The following is a 20,407-nucleotide window of genomic DNA, read 5'->3' as shown; positions in this document are numbered from 1 at the left end:
CCAGAGTGTTCAGAGTAGCAAATGAAGGATCCCTACCCGAAACATGGGCAACATCTATAATCGTACCCATCTTCAAGAAGGGAAACCGGGAGGACCCTGGGTGTTACCGCCCAATCTCCCTTATTGACTCTACTTTTAAAATTCTAGGTAGAGTCCTATTGGTTAAACTAAGGGAAAATTTAGAACAGAATGGGGGGCTCTCGAACATCCAATATGGTTTCAGCGAAAATAGGGGGACGCTGGAACAATGTTCCAATCTTCACCTCCTGGTTTCCAGGTACACGGTGGCAGGGGAGGGGTCAGTTTATTTGGCTTTTATGGACCTCTCCTCGGCCTTCGACCTGGTGAACAGGAGTAAGTTATGGACTCTTCTCCTAGAGCTAGGCATAGAAGAATCCTTGGTGGCATTTATGGCAAGGCTACACCAGGATCTTAATGCAAAAATAAGAGTTACCAGGGACGGAAGGTGCACGGAAAGTTTTAAATCCGAGAAGGGGGTTCGCTAGGGTTGTATCCTGGCCCCCCTTCTCTTTACCATCTATATAAATGGGCTGGGGAAACACCTAGAAACAGGACTGGCTGATGTACCGCGTGTAGGAGGAGATCAGATTCCAGCCCTCCTATACGCGGACGATGCCGTCCTAATAGCACGAACAGGCATCAGCCTACAGACCCTTCTGGACCGCTTTGGCTCCTTTATGGAGAACTTAGATTTGAAAATTAATGTTTCTAAGTCCCATACTATGATTATCGGTCATAGAGTCAACACGTTGCATAAAAAATCATTTATTTGTAAGGGGGAGACTCTCTCTAGGGTACCAGTTTTTCCTTATCTGGGGGTCCTTTTTGACCAAAGAGGGTCCTGGGTCCCCCAGATTAAAGCAAAGAGTCTTAGCTTAGCACGATCGTCATCAGCCCTGTTGGCCTTCACAAAAAGACTAGGAGCCAAACCAATGGAGGCGGTGATTAAAATATATAACAGTAAGTGTGTACCAATTGCCATGTATGGGTCTGCAATTTGGGGTTATGCAGACATGGTAAAAATACAGAGGGTGGAAAATGGTATTATTAGGAACATTTTATCTGTCCCTAATTCCACACCCACCTTCTCGATCCATGAGGAAATAGGCCTACCCCACATCACTGATGAATTAAAACTAGCCCCTCTTCTTTTTTGGGCCAAAACATGGCTGAACCCCGAGCTAACGCTAAATCATGCCATTCTTAAAGACGTTATTGCAAGGGACAATGCCATGAGAATTCCCTGGCTGAAATATATCAAATCCACTTTATTTATGCTGGGGAGACCGGAACTCTTCAATGACCCAACCAACATCAGAAGGGAGGATGTCAGATGGATTAAGCAGGCGTTTTTGGAGAGGGCCTGTATGGCAAGAGAGGAGTTGGAATTGAGGAAACCCATGGTAAGGGCACACATAGTCTTAACGACCTCTCCCGCCTTGGAACCATACTTAAAAGTTGTGACTAATCCACTCCATAGACTCTTACTCACAAAATTCAGGATGAACTTAATTCATTACTCATTAGGAAATTTCCCTGTGTGGTCAAAACCTGAAGACGGTCCGCCATGTGGATGTGATCAATTTTCAGTACAAGACACCCTCCACTTTATATTTTTCTGTGGTTTTTATAGTAGTGAAAGGGTAAAATACCTACTCCCTGTCCTGAAAGCGGCAGGTTTTACTCAAATAAGGCCAGCTTTAATTTTCCTCCAAATGCTGGCAGATACTCACACTATGTTTAGTGTTGCTTGTTATTTAACTGCTGCATTTAGATCAAGGAAGAAAAGATTGCCCCAGATAGCCCTATTTTAATATAAATTTGATCTTAAATGGAGAATTTTTAACATTTGTAAATAAACTTGTAAATTTTTGTAAATTTTTGTAACAACCTGATGAAATGAAGTCAATAAGTAGAACATTTTTGTAATGAGATCATGTGATGTTTTTAAAAAATTGTATCTGTATTGTGTCCTTTTATGATTTTAACAAAAATCGAATAAAGAGTATTTTGACTGACTGACTGACTAACATAGCATTGTCCCAATCAAGTAAAAAATCAGCAAACCGCTGCCAGTCACACCACTCACCACTACCACTACACAGACTTGTGTAGGTCTGGTATGTTGTTTACCTTTAGGCCTCAAAGTTATCAATAATCACCCAAATCAGTTGGTTTCAGTCATTTTGAAAACATCCATCTGCTTCTGGTGGCAGTCCTGAAGTAGTCACTCTCGCCCACACCCTGAGTCATTCCATCATCTCTGATCCTCCTGAGTCTGACTCTGAGTATGGTGTCCAACTCCGTACCAACAGTGTCCCGACTCAAAAATGCAATAGATTCGCCTGTAGCAGTACGAAGCTGTTAGTGAGCAATAAGAAGGGAAAGATTGAGACACTTTTTGTGTAGACTGTGTTTGAAAACATTGCATTATCTAAGGGACTGGTCGGGTCTGATCTTTGAGGAGTATAAAGCATAAAACATTTAAAAACAAAGCAGTGTGAACTCTATGAAGTGGACCTGGTAAATGAATCTTGCTATCCTATCTCTTAAAGGGGAAAGGAAAAAAATAACCTTCTGGGGCAAATTATTGATCAGTTGTCTGTACTTGGGCCACCAACATTATGAATCTCAAATCTGAATCATCATTAACACATTAAGTGTAAACAAAAAAACACTCTAACACTGCCTGTCACCACATGAATAATCTTGTCCCAAATTCAAAACACATGATAATGAACATATCATCACAACAAGTTCACATCACAACAAACAATAATCACTCAGCCTGCAATGCATGCCAGCATTTACCTTTTCTTCCGGTGTGCGAACCGCGATCGCTCAGCTGGCACATTGCAGAATGCAGATCATCCTCCATTTGTTCGCAAAGCAGAGAATCACCAGTGTAAATCGAATTATAATAATGTCACATGTGGGACAGTCCCGCAAGGGTAGGAAAGGAATGGAAAGATAGATAATCCTAGCCCAGGATTGGAGACAGGCACACATTTGTTTGTATTTTCCATCCAATGTCTAGCTTGAGGGAAATGGCTTTGGAGGGCGAGTCAGGAGTCAGACTTCTTCACTGACTGCATGCAGTTGCAACTCCAATTGGTAATTAAAATGTGTCTAAGAGTAAGTCAATGGGGATGAATTGTTCACCCAGACAGTCAGACACACACAAATAAGAAAGTAAATCACCTGAACCTCTGTCATCTTCCTCTTGTGGTACTTCACGTATGGGGTAATCTGTTGGTATTAAGTGCTGATTCATTTTGATCATGGTTCATCTCTCCACGTTTTGCGGCGAGAGACTGGTCATTCTCACTGTGACAACGGCACCAGCAGATAGGCCTGGACCATCCTCTCAATGGTCATGGGTGCTCTGCCTTGCTCGGCCTCTTTTGTCTTTGCCTCAGCACTGGACTTAAGCCCTGCCAGTAGAAACCATTCCTTTGCCGATTTTGGGGCTGATGCTCATGTTCTTGTTGTTGATGTTGTTCTTGCTGTTGGTGGTTTTGGCTGCTATGAGCCAACAGCACTGCCCTCAGGCTCTGAACTTGAAGGCTGTCCTTCACTACTTGTGCCCTGGAGCTGCGGGCCTCTAATTACCGGACGTTCTTTTTCTAGTTGACTGGCTTGCACAGCTATCCAAGTTTTGTAGTTCGCAACATCCACGTCTGGAAAAGGAATGAAAGTGGGCAGTAATGGTTTGTACCATTGATCAAGATTTGTGGCACAAATGTAATGGTTGAATGACACAATGTCTCTTTGCAGGTAAGAGAAGGATTAAGCTCTCCACCAACTCATATGCTTCTTTTATTTCTTCCACATCTGCGTACATTGAAGACACCTCCTTTATACATAAATAATAATTTTTCCCGCCACATGAAAAACGTGGGGGGATCCTGGCTGATCCATTCTTTAGTTATACAGGATCTGACTGCGGCCATACAAAGAAAAAGAAAGTAAGAGATTGGTCTGGGCCTAGTAACGGCGTGGTCTATACCAAGTAATACTAATTCAAGAGTTATCTTTATGTCACATTTCAAAATAATAGATAAGAAAGTTTCAATTTGTTGATACAGCAATGACAATTTAGAACAAAGAAAAAACATGTGCAATTCATCGGCTGCATACAATCCACATCGACTGCAGTTCGTGCCTACCGTCGTACTCCATTTAACTACCTCGCTTGGAGTATAGTAAAGATTATGGATGCACATGAAATGTTGGGATTTCATCATCCCAGTTATAAAACACTCTGCAGCCATTCTAATCGACAATAAGATATCAACATCCGATATACCTAGACTGTTAGCCCATTTCATCTGATATTGGCCTAGATCATCCCCATATTCCTGCATTAAACTTAAGTAGATAGCTCCTATCCGGGTTTTTTTTTGTAAAAGCTCTAGTAAAGGAGTTTTAACTGGAGGGATTGAAGGATGATTCTGTAGGAAGCTACGAAGTTGTAAATATTTAAAAAAATCGTTTCTTCCCACAGAAAAATTAATCATTAAATCCTGAAACGAAACCATTTGACCATTATAAAATAAATCACCCAGATGGATTATTCCTTTCTGCTGCCACCTATACATAAATAAATCATGAAAAATTTCTGGAAATTGCTCTATTGATATAAAGGGAGTATAGAAGTTTAGTTTCGTTAATTTTATATGTTTTCGGATTTTTTGCCAGACTCCAAAAGCTGATTTCAGCGTCTTATATTTGGGTTTTTTGTGATAGCTGGGTTCTACTATTCTCAAGAAGCTAGCCTTAACTTCCTCACCCAAAATCATTTGATAGATTGATGGGGTCTGGCAATCTACAAGTTCGACTCTGTCACCCAAAATTAAGGGGGCAATAAATTGTAAAACGGCAGAAAAATAATAAAAAAGAAAATAAGGGACATTCCATCCGCCACATTCCTTGCTAAGAATCATTTTCTTAGCAGCTTTTCTATGGCGTTTATAACCCCAAAGAAATCGAAATGCAGTTCTCTCTAAATTTTTAAAGGAAAGTGGTTGGAAATCCAGAGGAATTGTACGAAATAAATATAGAACCTTTGGTAGAACCATCATTTTTAAAATGTTAAGTCTACCAAAGAGAGATAGACGTAGATGATCAAGATGGTGTAATGTGGTGTTAGTTTGGGTTATAATAGGATTTAGGTTACGCTCTGGAATCTTTTCTATAGGTAGCGAAATTTTGATTCCTAAATATGTAACTTCTGAAATAGTAGAAATGTTTGCGGGTGTATTGTCTCCTGAGCACAGAATTTGGGTCTTTTCCAGATTAAGTTTATAACCAGAAAAAAACCCAAACTGTTTAGCAATCTGATCAATGATAGGTAAGGCTGTTTGGACGTCCGTAGTAGTGATCACAGTATCATCGGCGTAAGCAAGGACTCGATAATTAATGTTGGCTAGATGTATGGGTTTGATATTAGCTTCTAAAAAAAAACGGTTGATTAAAGGGTCAATGTAAAAAGCAAAAAGTAGGGGAGAACAGGGGCATCCCTGACGGGTACCCCTAGTGATTAATAAAGGTGATGATAATTGCCCATTAATACGAATATACGCTCGGGGAGAAATATACAAAGTTTTTAAAGCTTTAATGATCCCCTGTCCTAGTCCCTTCCTGAACAGAATTTCCCAGAGATAGCCCCAAGCAACCCGGTCGAAAGCTTTCTCAGCGTCTAAAAATACGAGTCCAATATTAGACCGAGTTGCTTGGGACCAATCCAAAAAGGATATTACACGTCGAATATGATCGGCAGTGTCTCTAGCTGGGATAAAACCATGTTGGTACTTAGAAACTAAAGGGGAGATAATATTGGATAGTCTTACCGCTAAAATTTTTGAAAAGATTTTACTATCAGTATTTATAAGTGAAATAGGGCGAAAAGATGAGGGTAATAACGGAGGCTTGCCTTTTTTAAGAAACACCGTAATAATAGAGTCATGCCATGATTGAGGGGCGTTACCTTGCTCTGCATTCAGATATAGGTCCATTAGTTCTAGTTTTAACGTATTCCTAAAGAATTTATAAAATTCTAAAGGAATAGCATCAGGTCCTGCAGCTTTTCCTGAAGCTAGCGACATTAGGGAGAGTTCAATTTCCTCCCAGGTGAATGGTAAGTCTAATTTCTCCCTCTCTTCATTAGATAGGATAGAGTTCAATACTGGGTCAACAAACTGATTAATCTGATCTAAACAATCAGGGCGATCATCATCAGCATACAATTTAGAATAAAAATCACTAAATACTCTCAGAATATCTTCCATTTTACTGACAGTCATCCCTGTGTGATTATTTATTTTATTAATACTAGCAAAAGCTGCCTTTTGTCTCGCCCTCTTTGCCAATAATTTACCAGAGTTTTCTCCAACTTCATATAGCTCTGACCTAAAGGCAGAAACTTGTTGCGCACATTTTGTAGCAAATCGATGATAAATCTTGGTTTTCAGAGCTGTTAATTTCTTTATAATTATTTCAGTAGCTAATCCTTGATTGTATGCTTGCATAAGTTGGACCTCTAGAGATCTAAGGTTTTTAATTTCAGAGATCTCCTGAACTCTAGCTTCCTTTTGTTTGTTTATTGAATAGCTCAATGTTTCACCCCAAACCCCACATTTAAAGGCATCCCAGACTATTTCAGGTGATGCAGTGCCTTTATTGTTAGAAAAGAATTCCGGAATCCAAACATTCATGCACTCAATATAGGATGGGTCATACAATAATTTACGATCAAAAGACCATGAACGGGTGGTGCTAGAAGTATTCAATTCAAATTTGAGTATTAGAGGGTTATGATCTGAAATAACTTTCGGAAGAACTTCATATTGTACTTGCATGAAGTCATTATATAATCCCTTAAATACAAAGAAATAATCTAATCTAAAGAATCTTTGGTGCGGTGCAGAAAAAAAAGTGTGCCTAAACGTTCCTACTCTTTTCTCATGCCCTACATCAGTTAATCTATACTCTTGGATAATCCCTTTAAGTGCTGTGAATACCTTCTTCTTCCTACCCTTATATGGAATACTACTATGAATATCAAATGTTTCTTCCAAATGTAAATTAAAATCTCCACAAAAAATAATATTGGGTGACCATTGTGCCAACTCTACACTTAGAAGGTCAAGCGCACCAGAGTCATCCAATATAGACCCATACATTGAGCATATAGTAATGAACTGTCCTCCAACTTTAAGTTCGGCGATCACCCATCGTCCAAATGGATCTTCTTTAACTCTTTTTATTTCCCCCATTCCATATCTCTTAAGAATTGCGACCCCTCTTGTTGTAGAATTCTGGCGAGAGCACCCTACCACTTCCAAACCGAGATCTCTTAAGGTCCCTCTGTTAGACCAGGCAATATGAGTCTCTTGAATGCATACTACATCCACCCGCATAGTTTTTAACATCTGAGCCATTATACCCCTTTTTCTTTTATCATTCAAACCACATACATTGATAGAGTATATCGATAATTTAGCCATTGTAAAATATTTTTAAGTAAACTTGGCTAAACAAAAATACATGAGCAGCAACTGCCAAAATTCGGTATCTACCAGAATTGAATCCTAAACAAAAAACAAATATATCTTCCAACTGTATGACCTTGCACCCCAAAAGAAAGACTTCTTCCCACCCACAACCCCCACTGTTCCCTCCCACCCCTCCCTTCCCCCACCACCCCCCCACCAGAAGTGTAAGGGCAATTGCCCTGATTGATGGTATGTGAGTATAAGCTATGAGTTCCGCCCGGGTCTGACCACCCTGACAAATAGAAAAAATAGAGTATATCTAAAGCTTAGAAAGGCCAGAGAAGAAAAAAAAAAAAAAAAAAAAAACCCCAAAAAGTAGAGTAGCATAACACACTGCTAAAGGGTCGGCCCATTCAAGCTAAATACAGTACATACTATAACAATTACATAGTTTCTAAATATTGTTGTGCTTTTATCTCAGAAACAAAGAATAAGGTTCTTCCCTTATGCACAACTTTGAGTTTAGCAGGATTAAGTAAGAAGGTTTGACCCCCCCTTAGCTTGCATAGGTGGCATAAGCTGTTTGAGTCTCCAGCGTTGTTGAACAGTTGCGGCACAAAAGTCTGGTCTAACAAAGAATTCGTGCCCTAAGCCTTTTCTGGGTTTAGATGGCCTTGCCAAGTCATATAAGATTTCTCGAAGAAGGTAGTTCTGCACACAAATGAGGATAGCTCTTGGATGTTTATTCCTCCCCTCCTGATCTGGTTTTTGATTAAATGGAAACCGGTGAGCTCTTATGATTTCTTTATCCCAGTCCCATCCAGTAAGATCCTGAAAGGCATCCGAAAACATATCTACTACAAACCGTCAAGCATCCTTCCCATCTGACTTTTCGCCAACTCCCAAAATACGTAGATTGTTACGCCGAGCACGATTCTCTAAATCCGTTAGTTTCCAGTCCACATCTTGCCTAGTACTGTCCAAGTCTTTGATTGAGTTCTTTTGCAGCGTTAGCTCATCCTCTACCGCAGATATACGTGTTTCAGTCTCTTGTACTCTCAAATTAGTGTCCGTGCTAGACTTGGCCAATCGTCGGACGACATTTTGAAGTTTACGTACAGCTCCCTGAGTCCGAAGACCCTCAGCCTTGGTTTCTTCTCTATGAGTTAGAATCATTCGATACATTGAGGCCTGTAACTCATATATGGATTTTGGCGACAGACCCGGAAGCTGAGATCGGTCCTGGACCAGGGTTCAATTCCCCGCCTCGGCGGGTCTTGGGCTCAAAAATTCCACAGACTCGATAATTCTCGTTCCGGTGCCTACTCAACTCACGGGTTCACACTCTGCGACTCTGGGCAATAGCTTGCTTAATCTCCACTACGGCCCCTCGCGGCGGGATGCCTGGCTTTCACCTTGTGGATACCCTGCTGGGGTTATCTCACAGGGGAATACCAGGACGGGTTCCCAAGGCAAGCGCCTTGATGCCTTCGGGTGATACGTGCACTATATAAATCGCAATACATTTACATTTACATTTACAAAGTAATCTCCTCAGTTTCCTCTAGTAACTCAGGAGTTTCAGAAGTTTCAAGATCAATTTCATTATTTGCACCGGCCCCATCCCATTGAGGTTGACCCATGACTGTTGTGTTCTCTTTAGATCTTTCCTCTATGACCTTGCGGACAGTATTTGAGACTCCTTCATTTGTTAGGAAATCAGAGCCAAGCATATCTTCCTCTGAAATTTGATTGCAATCGTCCGCCCAGTCTTTTTCGTAAGAATGCCCCCCATTTAAAAGGTCCTCCTCAAGATCTCCTTCCGATGCAACTGATAAATCAGACATTGAAAAAAATTGACCCTCTGATTCTATAGACTCTGCATCCTGTTGTTCCGTCGGCCTAGGTGAGACTCTAACTCCCTCTACAGCGAGGCAAAGCTCAGATACTACATCATCATCGTTAGCTTCTCCTCTTACTCCTGGTCCTTCATCAGCTGAGACTAAAGCCGAGGGTTTAGCTGATTGGCTTATGTTGATTTTTTCAGGGTTAGAGTGTGCTGGAGCCTTAGAGGGGGTCTGTTCAGTTGTAACACTTTTATTAGGGTTAGTTATAGGCTTTTTCTTAAATAAATCAGGTATTGTAGGTTCTTTAGAAACTCCGTTAGTTTGTAAATTGCGGTTTTCTGGCTCTGCTATTGTGGTGGTATTTGGAGCATTAGTAGAATTAATTAAATTGGTGGCGTTTTTCTTTGTTACTCTGCCTTTAGGAGCCATGTTAAATAAATGAAAATTTGCAATATATCAAAGAATGGAAAAAGGTTTATTCAGTCAATTGAGGCACTTCTATGGTGTCGATACTTGCTGGCTGTTAGGAAAGAGTTCGAGCACTACAATGTAGCAAATTCAAAAAAATAAAATAAAAAAAATATTTCCACTCACCGGGTGAATCTTCTGTTAATCCAAACGTAGCAGAAAAAAAAAATCAGAATAGAAGCTCAGGAAATTGCTACAGCGTTGATTGCTAACTGCAAGAGACTTTAAAGTTCAGTCACTTGCCAAGCACGTACAAAAGCGCCTTAATCGCGCCCTTGAACTTCACACCGTGGCTGAAACACCACCAGTGCCTTCTAAACAAAAATAATTAACTTGCAACACTGTAGCCGAGAGCAGCAAAGTCCTCGACACAAACGCCCAAGCCGCGTCTTCCACACGTCTCGTCTGTGGCAGCTGATTGCAAGTTCAATGGGGCGCGGCAGGGCTGAAGCACTGCAGCACTGCAAACGCGGAAACACAGAAGCACCTGGGTCCCGCCGATCAGCGGGAGAGAGTTCTCAACACGGCCCCCGCAGCCCAGCAATTCAGTGGCTCCAGAAAACGAGCGGAAACACATTGGTCTTCTTTCCTCTCCTCGGAGTTTCAGTAATCCCGTATAGCCTCCAACCTAATCACCGACGAAGGGCTGCAGCAAGCGTCTCAATCACGCCAGGTAGGTCAGTCGCCGGGCAGAACACGAGCAGCTCCTCACACGGCTGCAGTAGCGGCCGCCATCTTACTTCACGTTTTTCATGTGGCGGGAAAAATTATTATTTATGCATAACATAGAATCTGCTATTTATAAGCTTACGGTGGTTAAAAAAAGAATCATCGGGGAAAAGATATGGGCACCAATTGCCGAATGGATTTAATTTTCTTTATGCTCTGTTCTATTTTTCTTCCATTATATATTCTGTTAAAAATTACTATATACTTTGCTTTTGGAATATACTGTGTTAAGTTTGATTATTATGCTTTGCTGTATTTCCTTGCAATAAAACAATAAAACTTAAAAAAAAAAAGAAGACACCTCCTTTAGCTGTTCTTGTAGCATGTGCAACAATGGGTTAGCTTGGCCCATGGTACTGTCCTCCATGCCGACTTCACTTGTGAACACCTCAAAAGGAAGCAGCATCTCTGTCAGGCATTTAACTAGGCCCCGTTGGTCCATCTCAATGATCATGCCTTTCACAGTTGCACCCTCTCTTTGCATGACATATTCATTGATTGGTCTATACTGCTCAAACAGACGTTCAAGCATGATCCTCAGCTTCTTCCGGGCTTTAAAAGAATGGCTGAAATGTGTGCAAATTCTTCTGCAGGTGGACAGTAAGTTGCTGACTCAGTCTTTTTTCAGAAAGTCTTCAACAATTATGTAAATGCAGTGTGCCAAACACAGGACCCTGAAGTAGCCACCATTGGCCATGGTCTTAACTATATTACTGCCATTGTCCGTGGCAACAAAACCAATGTTAAGCCCTCTTGGTCGCAGCCATTCAAAGACCTTAGTGTTAAAGTCTTCCAAAATGTTTGCAGCAGTATGGGATTTCTCCCCGGTGAACATGGCTACGGTGGCATGCTTCTGAGTGCCATTAAAAATCTCAGGAGTGTCAACACCTGCAGATATGTTTTTTCTAACCCCTACAAAAGAGATCCGGTGTGCAGTGATGCACATGTAATCAGTGGCTTAGCAACTGGTCCACATGTCTGTCATCAGGTGGATAGTGTGAACAGCATGTCGTGATGTAGGGCGGAACAGCAACTCTGGAAAATAGGACCGGCTGAGAACTTTCTATTTCGGGCAGATGCTGCCACAAATTCAAGAAAACCCACCCCTTCCACAAAAGAAAAAGGGAGGAGGTCCAGCGCTAACATTTTAGCCAACTTCGCATTGTGCAAATGTGCTGTTGGGTGGTTGTGTTCATACTGCCACTCCACCCTAAACATGCAGAGAATGGTAGCCTGGATTCTTTTCTTTTCTGGTGCCACTGATGCATGTGACTTCTTGCGGGCAGAGATTGGTAGGCTCAATGCGCGTTTTGGTGTGGCAGTCACTGTACTCTCTTGCCTTGGTATCTCAACCTGACTCTTGTGCCATTCCGATGCTGCTGATTATGATGTGGGCGATTCCACGGCACTGCTGGTGACAGGGCTGGTTTGTGTACCAGTGAAAATGTCTTCCTCTTGTTCACCTTCCACATGATCCGATCTGATTCCCTGCTCAGACTTTCACCCCTTCCACCAACAACACTTTCAGTTTTTTGGCCGCTAAAGTACGCCCCCACTGGATTAAGAGGTGTTCTCTCAGATGGGCTGTTTGACTTGCAGTACCGTAGTTTGTACCAAGATTACCCCGACTAACACTTGCTCCACAAAGGGAGCATATAGCAATGTTCACCTCCTTGCTAACCGATCGATGTCCCAAACTGGGGACGTCAATTTTCTGAGGCTGCTGATGCCACTTGCAATGTTGGATGAACTGGTAGGTGGTTGTGACGTTTGACTCTCTACAGTGCCTACTTCTACTGAGGTGGTTGTGGATGTAGGTTGTTGCAGGGTCTTTGTAAATATGGCAGCTGGAGGTGGTGTTGGTGGAATATTTGTTGGTGGTATCTGTGCGATAAGGTAATGTCAGTCTCCACTGGGGCGGGGCTAACATTCATGGTGACTGGCTCATCATCATCATCATGCTCATCCTCTTTTACAACTATTTCCATAACTCTAAATCTTTCAGGAACCTTCCTTTTCCCTTGCCTAGTCTCGTGGCGTGTTTTACACTCAGACGGAGGTGGGATCCAAGTGATGTCTATATCATCGGAAGGGAGGCTTGGAGAAGAAGTTGATGGACTAACCCTTCTTTTTCTTGCTGGGGATCTGAAAGACAATGGATCTTCTGAAAGAGTGGCTTGATATTCTTCTTCAACAGGAAGCTCAATCTCATGAAATGCCCCTACTTTAGGTGGAACTACTATTGGTTATTGCCATTGTTGTTGTCCACTTATCTGAGTTTCCTGCATTGATTGGGTACTACTATGCGATACTGATAAGTCAATTTCAACGTCATTGCTCGTCGGTGTTGCCGTGATTTGACGTGCTTCCTCTGAGACAGACATGGGCTTGGGGGTAGGTTGGTGGGGTGGGTCCACTGATGAAGAGATGCTGGTCCATGCTTGCTCCCCGGACTACGCTGCTACAGGCGCAATTTTTGGTTTCCCAAAAATGGTCTTGGGCAGCATACCGGGGGTGGTAAGTGCCTTCTTCTCACTAGCTGCACTTAGCTCCACAAACTGAAGAGATGTCTGTGGTCACATGTCATGTTGTGCGCAGGCCTTCTGTCTGGCAATACTATGGTGATGTTGTCTCCTCCTCCTGTGCACCTAAAAGCAAAGAGGCAAGAAGAACATCAGTGAAACGTGGCATTACTGTAGTTCAATTACTAGTACAAACAAATATAATATCATTTAGTGTGTGGTCACACTTCTTACCTCAGTTATTAAAAAAGTTAACAATACAATGTAACCATTTGTGAGACTTTGATAACAACAATGATTGATTAGATGTAGAAATTAACTTAGGTAGTGTCACTCCAATTGTTCCAAATGGCTCGGGACTGGACAGACCAACAGGCCATTGTGGAGCCATTTGGGACAATTGGAGTGACACTACCTAAGTTAATTTGTACATCTAATCAAACATTGACGTTACATCCACGTCTGTCCAGACCTCTATACCGGCTTTTACTTACCGACTACAACGATACAGCGTTCCTCTTTGACTGTCCTTCCTCACCCGCAAAACAATCTTCAGATACCCATACTGGGTTGGAATTATCACCAGCTGTGGGGGATTGATTTTTTTGTATCTATTAGGATCTAGCTCTGAAGAATTGGAGTGTACTGTACTCCAATGAAACACGTGTCGGCTGGCGCATTAAAACAGCAAGATCAACACGCGTCAACTGCTTTTCTCTTCTAATTTCACAAATTGTCATATTACATGTTTGATGGTTATGTGTGTGCACAGGTTTCCTTCACTTTAAGTAGATGTATGCGTAGCATTACATTTTTTAAGGGGTTGTTAGGGTCACCCCTTTCCTTGTAGCACCACTCGAATTGTCAGAATCGGTCGTACTTCGCCTACGTCACGTAAAGGAACTACGATTCCCATGATTCCCCCTGTTCCTTTTCCAGGAAGTACTTTAGCGGGAGGGACACGCATCCTGTTGCGTGTTATTCAAGATTCGTCCATGGCGTGAGAGCGGTCCTGCTCTGCATGCCGTTTCCTTGTTTCCTTCACTGGATTATCGTCAGAGACACTTTGAATCCGAGGTAGAATTCTTCATGTGGGGAATTGCCTGCGAGCTCTGTTCCCGGTAAGCGTTTTAGGCTATTCCAGACTTTCCGTTTTGTACTATGAGCACGGAACACTGTAGCAGGCTGCTGTGTGTCTCTGTTTTTTTCCTCCTTCTGTTGTTTTAAGTGGGTGTTAATAATTGGAACTGTTTTGTTTGCACAAAAGGAGTTGGAGGCTGTTGCTAAAACGTGGAGCGCGGTGGTGGTCGAAACCACGCGTTGCCATGTTTTCTGGTTTAAAGGCACAATACCTTTGATAGCGGAGCGCGGTGGTGGTCAAAACCACGCGTTGCTGTGTTTTCTGGTTTAAAGGCACAATAACTTTGATAGCGGAGCGCTGTGGGGATCCCTCTACGCGCTACCGTGTGTTGTTCCTGATATAAGATTGAAGGGAGCAGAACGCAGTGGTGGACGCAACTACGCGTTACTGTTTTGTTTCTTTGTTCATGATTTAATTTGATTCTGGCCAAGTGGAACCTTCAACAGGGCTGTGAGGAGCGGAGTGTTGTGGTTCTTGCCTCCAACACACTACCTTATCCTGTCCTCTCCGTTTTTGGATATTGGTTAGGATTTTCCTTCCGTTCCTTCCGTTCCTTCCTTATTATTTGTTATAACAGACTCCCAATTCCTTACGCCCTCTGTGCTGCTCTGTGGAGATCCAAAGGCAGTAGTGGAGTGTGAAGGAAGACTCATTACAGATGGTCTTGTTCTTTTCTTTAAGCAAGTATATAATGTTGCATATTAGCGAGAATTCATGAGAGTAGCGTTGTGTGTTATCCTAGTGTTTATGAAGGTGTCTTTTGTCATTTCAGGTATCCCTTCCCTGCTGACCCCTTCCTTTCCCTTCCCTTCTTTTTCTTCTCTTATTTTCCCTCACCTAATGACTCAAACACCTTGTATAAAACATCAGGGTGTTGGTGACATTTGGAGGTGGAGCCATTTTTGCAACAACTGAATCCCGTGGAGATAAACCTGACACGAATAGGACTTGAGCAGTTTATTTGCCAATTATCCAGCGGAGCGCAACCACTCCCTCATACTAAGAATCCTCTTCTTTGGTAGTAAGACTTTGATAACAACATAAGCTTTCAAAGTGTACTATACAGTACACTCAGGAAGGATAGGAAAGAAGAAGAAGAACAATAAAATAAAATTTTAACAGATTGCTTTATGTGCATTGCGCATCACGCTGGATGCAGCACTCAGGGAGCTGCAGCTGACAAATGACAATCGAACAATTCCTAGACAATGAATACTGTTGTGCATGTTATATAGCAGAAATGGGGTTAATGGTTCATTGATGCCAAATCATGTTACTTTAAGACTGAAAAAAAATATTTGTTGAAAAAAAGAAACTTTGAAAAAAATGTGGTCACAATAACGTAAGTCCATTGGAAAATCAATTTGAGTAAAGTTCGCAGAAGAGTTGTTTCTTGTTTCTTTAATTCAAATCACTTAGCAAAGCAACCAGCAAAAAACAACCAGTCAACACATGTTTCGTCTAGGAGGATACTCCTACGACTTCTTCAGGGCCTGGAGCCGGTGATAATTCCAACCTGGCTGGAAATTGGAGTGTGGAATATTCTGCAGCCTATAAACAGTGAATGGTAATCTGTATTCCTGGTAAACTGATTAATATACTTGAGATGCCAGTGATAATTCCAACCCGGCAGGTCTGAACCGCAATGTGAGTAAGAACGTAACCGAGTGTACTTAAAATTGGTAACTTGTCCAATTGTGTAAGGCTCAATGATAACCACGGGTGGGGACACAGGTGTGTATCCTGCAGTCAACGATTTATTAAAGTGTGTTTTAGCTGATTCGCTGGGCTCACGTCCATTCTGTTCCGATTGTGTGCTCAAAAGCACTGCTTATAGGTAAACCTTTGATGTCCCACTAGACCATGATTTAAATACAAGTTCCTCAGCTTCTTTTGAAAATAATCCCTGATTTTGGCATATTCCTCTGAAATCAACCATGCCATCAACCTTAACTGTCCCGAAACCACTAGATCATGAACGTTTTCCTTGAACATCCATCAAAATTTCCCTGTAATTTGGTAGAATAACAGGATCCTCCATTCATTAAGTCTGAAAACCAAACCTGAGCCTTCCAATAAGTTGTTATCAGCACTATCTCTACTTCCTCCCTCCTGACCGTGTTCAAAACTCTTTGAATCATTGAAAATGGTGGAAAAACATAATTCCTGCCTTCCTTCCAACTCTGAAGAAATGCATCCGCTCCCTTCGCCCCTGGATCTGGTCTCCAACTGTAAAACTCCTTCAACTGAGTGTTCAATCTGTCTGCAAAAAGATCTATACTGAAAGGACCCCACATCTTCTCTAAGCTCACAAAAACCTCCCTTTGCAATCTCCAGCTGCTCGCATCCCCGAGGTACAGAATACCAATCCGCTTCTACATTTTGCAGTCCTGGTATGTACTGAGCCTGAACCATAATCTCACTTTCCAAACAAAACTTCCAAAACTCCTTGGCTAGTTCCGCTAACCCTCTTGATCGAGGACCTCCCAACTTGTTCACATACCGAACTGCTGATAAATTGTAAATTTTCAGAAGCACACAACATCTCACCTGATCCTTCACAAAACTCTTTATCGCAAAAGAACCTGCCAGTAACTCCAAACAATTTATGTACAAGTGACCTTCCTCCTGGGACCATTGTCCCCCTGTTGCAACTATTCCACATCTCGCACCCCATCCGTACAGACTTGCATCCAACTCTATTTCTATTTCTGGCATCATTCCGAAAATCGCCCGCCCGTTCCATGCTTCCAAACTCATCATCCACCAACCTAACTCCTCCAGAGTCTCCTGATTCATCTTCACCCTCTGAGAATATCTCACATCCTTTCTTAAATGATAAGCTTTCAGTCTCTGTAGTGCACGATGATGCAGAGGAGCCGGAAAAATTGCTTGAATAGACGACGACAGAAGACCCAGTAATCGTGCCAACTGCCTCAGGGTAATCCAATCCGCAGATTTCACTCTCTTTACCTGTTTCCTGATCTTTTTCACATTCTCCATTGGCAACTTCAACACACATTCCAATGTCTGTATCTGAAAACCTAAAAACTTTATTTCCTGCATCGGTTCCACACATGATTTCTCTATGTTTACTACAAACCCCAGATCCTCTATAACCTTCACTGCAAACTCTGTCTGTTCTTTTGCTAAAACCTTCTCCTCTGCCATAATCAAAATATCGTCCAGATAAACTATCAGACGAATACCCCTTGATCTCAACCAAGCTGCTACAGGTCTCATTACTTTTGTGAAGTCCCATGGGGCCGACGTCAAACCGAATGGAAGACTCCTGAACCTCCAGCGTTTCTCCAACCATTTGAATTGCAGAAAATCCCTTTGACTCTGACACATAGGAATCATCAAAGAAGCATCCTTTAGATCCAACCTTGTCAACCAGTCTCCTTTCCTCAACAAATCTTTTAGCATGTGAATCCTTCCATTTTGAAATTATTGTAAACAACCCAATCGTTTAACTCTCCACCAGAAATAAATTGCTTAAGAAACATCCTGGCACAGCCTTCGGCATCTCTATTGTGCCTTTCCTCTCCAATTCCTGCACCTCTTTTGTTACTAACTTCTCCATTTCCTTTGAAAATCTCAACATTTTTGGAACCTTTTCTTGAACCGGAATACTGATAAAAACTATTCTGTACCCAGCTACAGTTTCCAAAACCCAAGGATCTTGAGTGATTTCTTGCCATCTGGAAACAAACTGGGCTAGTCTGCCGCCCAATTTTATTTCCGTATACAAAGGGTATTGTAAAAATCTTACCTGAGACTCCCCTTAGTCTTCTATCCGACAGTGAATTCCTTCCTCTTCCTTTCTGTCTTTGTGGGAAGAAACTCCCCTGATCTGATCTTGAATAACCACAGCCTCCTCCATATCCAGATCCATAGGGTCTGTTACCTCTTCCATAATTGCTTCTGGTAACTCCAAATCCTCGGCCGGGGTACCGACCCCGTGTTGGCCCGGCCATCCTAAAAACCCTTCTAATGTCCTTTCGGGCTTTTTGCAATGAGTTAAATGTCCCTACATATTTTGCCATGTCTTTGATATAATCATCCCCAAACAGAAGACCGTCACTCCGCTCCCCTAATTCTTTATTTGCCAAATCTGCAAGTTTAGGATCGATTTTGGATAAAATACTTTTCCTCCTCTCCAAGCACAAAGCCGCATTCGTATTGCCAAGCAAACAAATTGCCCTTTGCACTCACTGGCGCATTTCTCCAACATCCACACCAGTATTATTTGTGTGAGCCTCTTCACACATATCAAAAAAATTTTTCAAGGGTCCCAAGCCATCCAATAACCTGTCTTGACAGCCTTTCAATCCTTTGTCTAATCCTCTCCAAGGATCCTTTCCACCCTTATTGATAATTGCCAAAAATTTTTGGTCCAATTCTGGCGTGAATGCCACCTTGATATTAAGACTAGGTCTCGGACACTCGGACCTTAGCCTAGTTCTGATTTTGCGTTTTAATTTTGATTTTGCGTTTTATAGCGTGCGACGTATGCCCTAGGGCGTCTTGGCGCTAACCTTATTTAAAGAAAACTCAGTAACCGACTGATGCCATACGAGATGAAGGATTCGTTTTTAAATAGCCAGGTCTTCAATTGGCCTGTGAACTTCATCAATGAGTTGCTATTTTTAATCTGTAGAGGGAGAGAGTTCCACACCTTAGCTGTCCCTACTATGAAACTTCTCCCCCCCCCAGCGCAACTGCTTATACCTTGGTACTACTAATAGATGGGAATGCGCTGATCTTAAATTTCTAGCTGGTACATATTTCTTTAGGTGTGTTCTGAGGAAGAGTGGTCCCTTCCCCTGCAATGCCTTGAAAGCCAAGCACTGTGATTTAAAAATAATTCTCTTGTGCACTGGCAACCAGTGGAGCTCCTTTAGTCGATCCTTAACTGATTCAAATTTTGGGATGTCCAGGATAAGCCTAGCTGCCGCATTCTGCATTCGCTGGAGTCTCAGTAAGTGCTGCTTCTGCAGCCCAGTATATAGCGCATTTCCGTAATCTAACCTTGAAATGGCTAACGCTATTACCACTGTTTTTAGCGCATCCGTAGGTATGAATGGGCGGACCTTTCTTATGACTTTAAGAATTCCCCAAAAAGTCGATGTTAATTTATTAATTTGACATTCAAAGGTCAATCTTTGATCGAACATGACCCCCAAATTTCTTACTTCTGACACTGGTTGTGGGATGTCGCCCAATTCCTCTAGCCACCAGCTTGGGGACCAGAAAGAGGTTTGGTTACCCAGTAACAGGACTTCCGCCTTTTCGCTGTTCAATTTAAGACAGTTATTCTGCATCCAGCTGTTGATCTTTAACATACAGTTACTGAAGCGTTCCGCCGCCTCCTCTACATCGTTTGACACCGAGAATACCACCTGCGTGTCGTCGGCGTATGATATGAGCGAGAATCCACATTGTTTGATAATCTCTGCCAACGGGCTACGTAAATATTAAAAAGGGTAGGGCTCATGGATGATCCCTGAGGGACTCCATTTCCACCCTGAACGTCCTATTTTCTAAGAATGACGTCAGGACCTTGATGGCGCTCCCCTGGAATCCTAAATCAAACAATCTTTTAATCAGAATTTGATGATTTACGGTGTCGAAGGCCACCGATAGGTCTAATAAAATCAAGGCAGCCTTCTTACCCTCATCCAGCGTTATTCTTAGCTCTTCAGCGGCCATAACCAGAGCAGTCTCAGTTCCATGACCTTCCCTAAAACCTTATTGGTAATAGTCTAGCAGTTCACCCTGAGCAATGAAGGACGTAATCTGTCCATTGATTAGTCTTTCCAGCACCTTGGCCCCAAAAGGGATCCTGGATATTGGCCTATAGCTCTTTGGAGCTGTTGGGTCCAAATTCGCTTTTTTTAATAGTGGTCTAATAGAGGAAGATTTCCATGCCTCAGGATAAGTGCCTTCCTGGATGATTTCTATGAAGACTTTCCTGAATTGCTCTCCAATGATCTCTGAATAAGGGTGAAGAATTTTTGGTGGGCAGGGATCTGACGGGGCCCCTGACTTTGTAGCTCTAATGGCTTGAATAACCTGCTCTTTTGATGGAGGGGAAAAGCAAAAAGTTGGCAGGTAAGTTAGCTGGGTTACATCTGATGATAGAATTATTTCTGTTGATTTGAATGGGTGTTCTCTAAA

The sequence above is a fragment of the Lissotriton vulgaris genome, chromosome 7, assembly GCF_964263255.1.
Source record: "Lissotriton vulgaris chromosome 7, aLisVul1.2, whole genome shotgun sequence".
NCBI lineage: Eukaryota > Metazoa > Chordata > Amphibia > Caudata > Salamandridae > Lissotriton > Lissotriton vulgaris.
Note: the sequence above shows the minus strand (reverse complement) of the source record.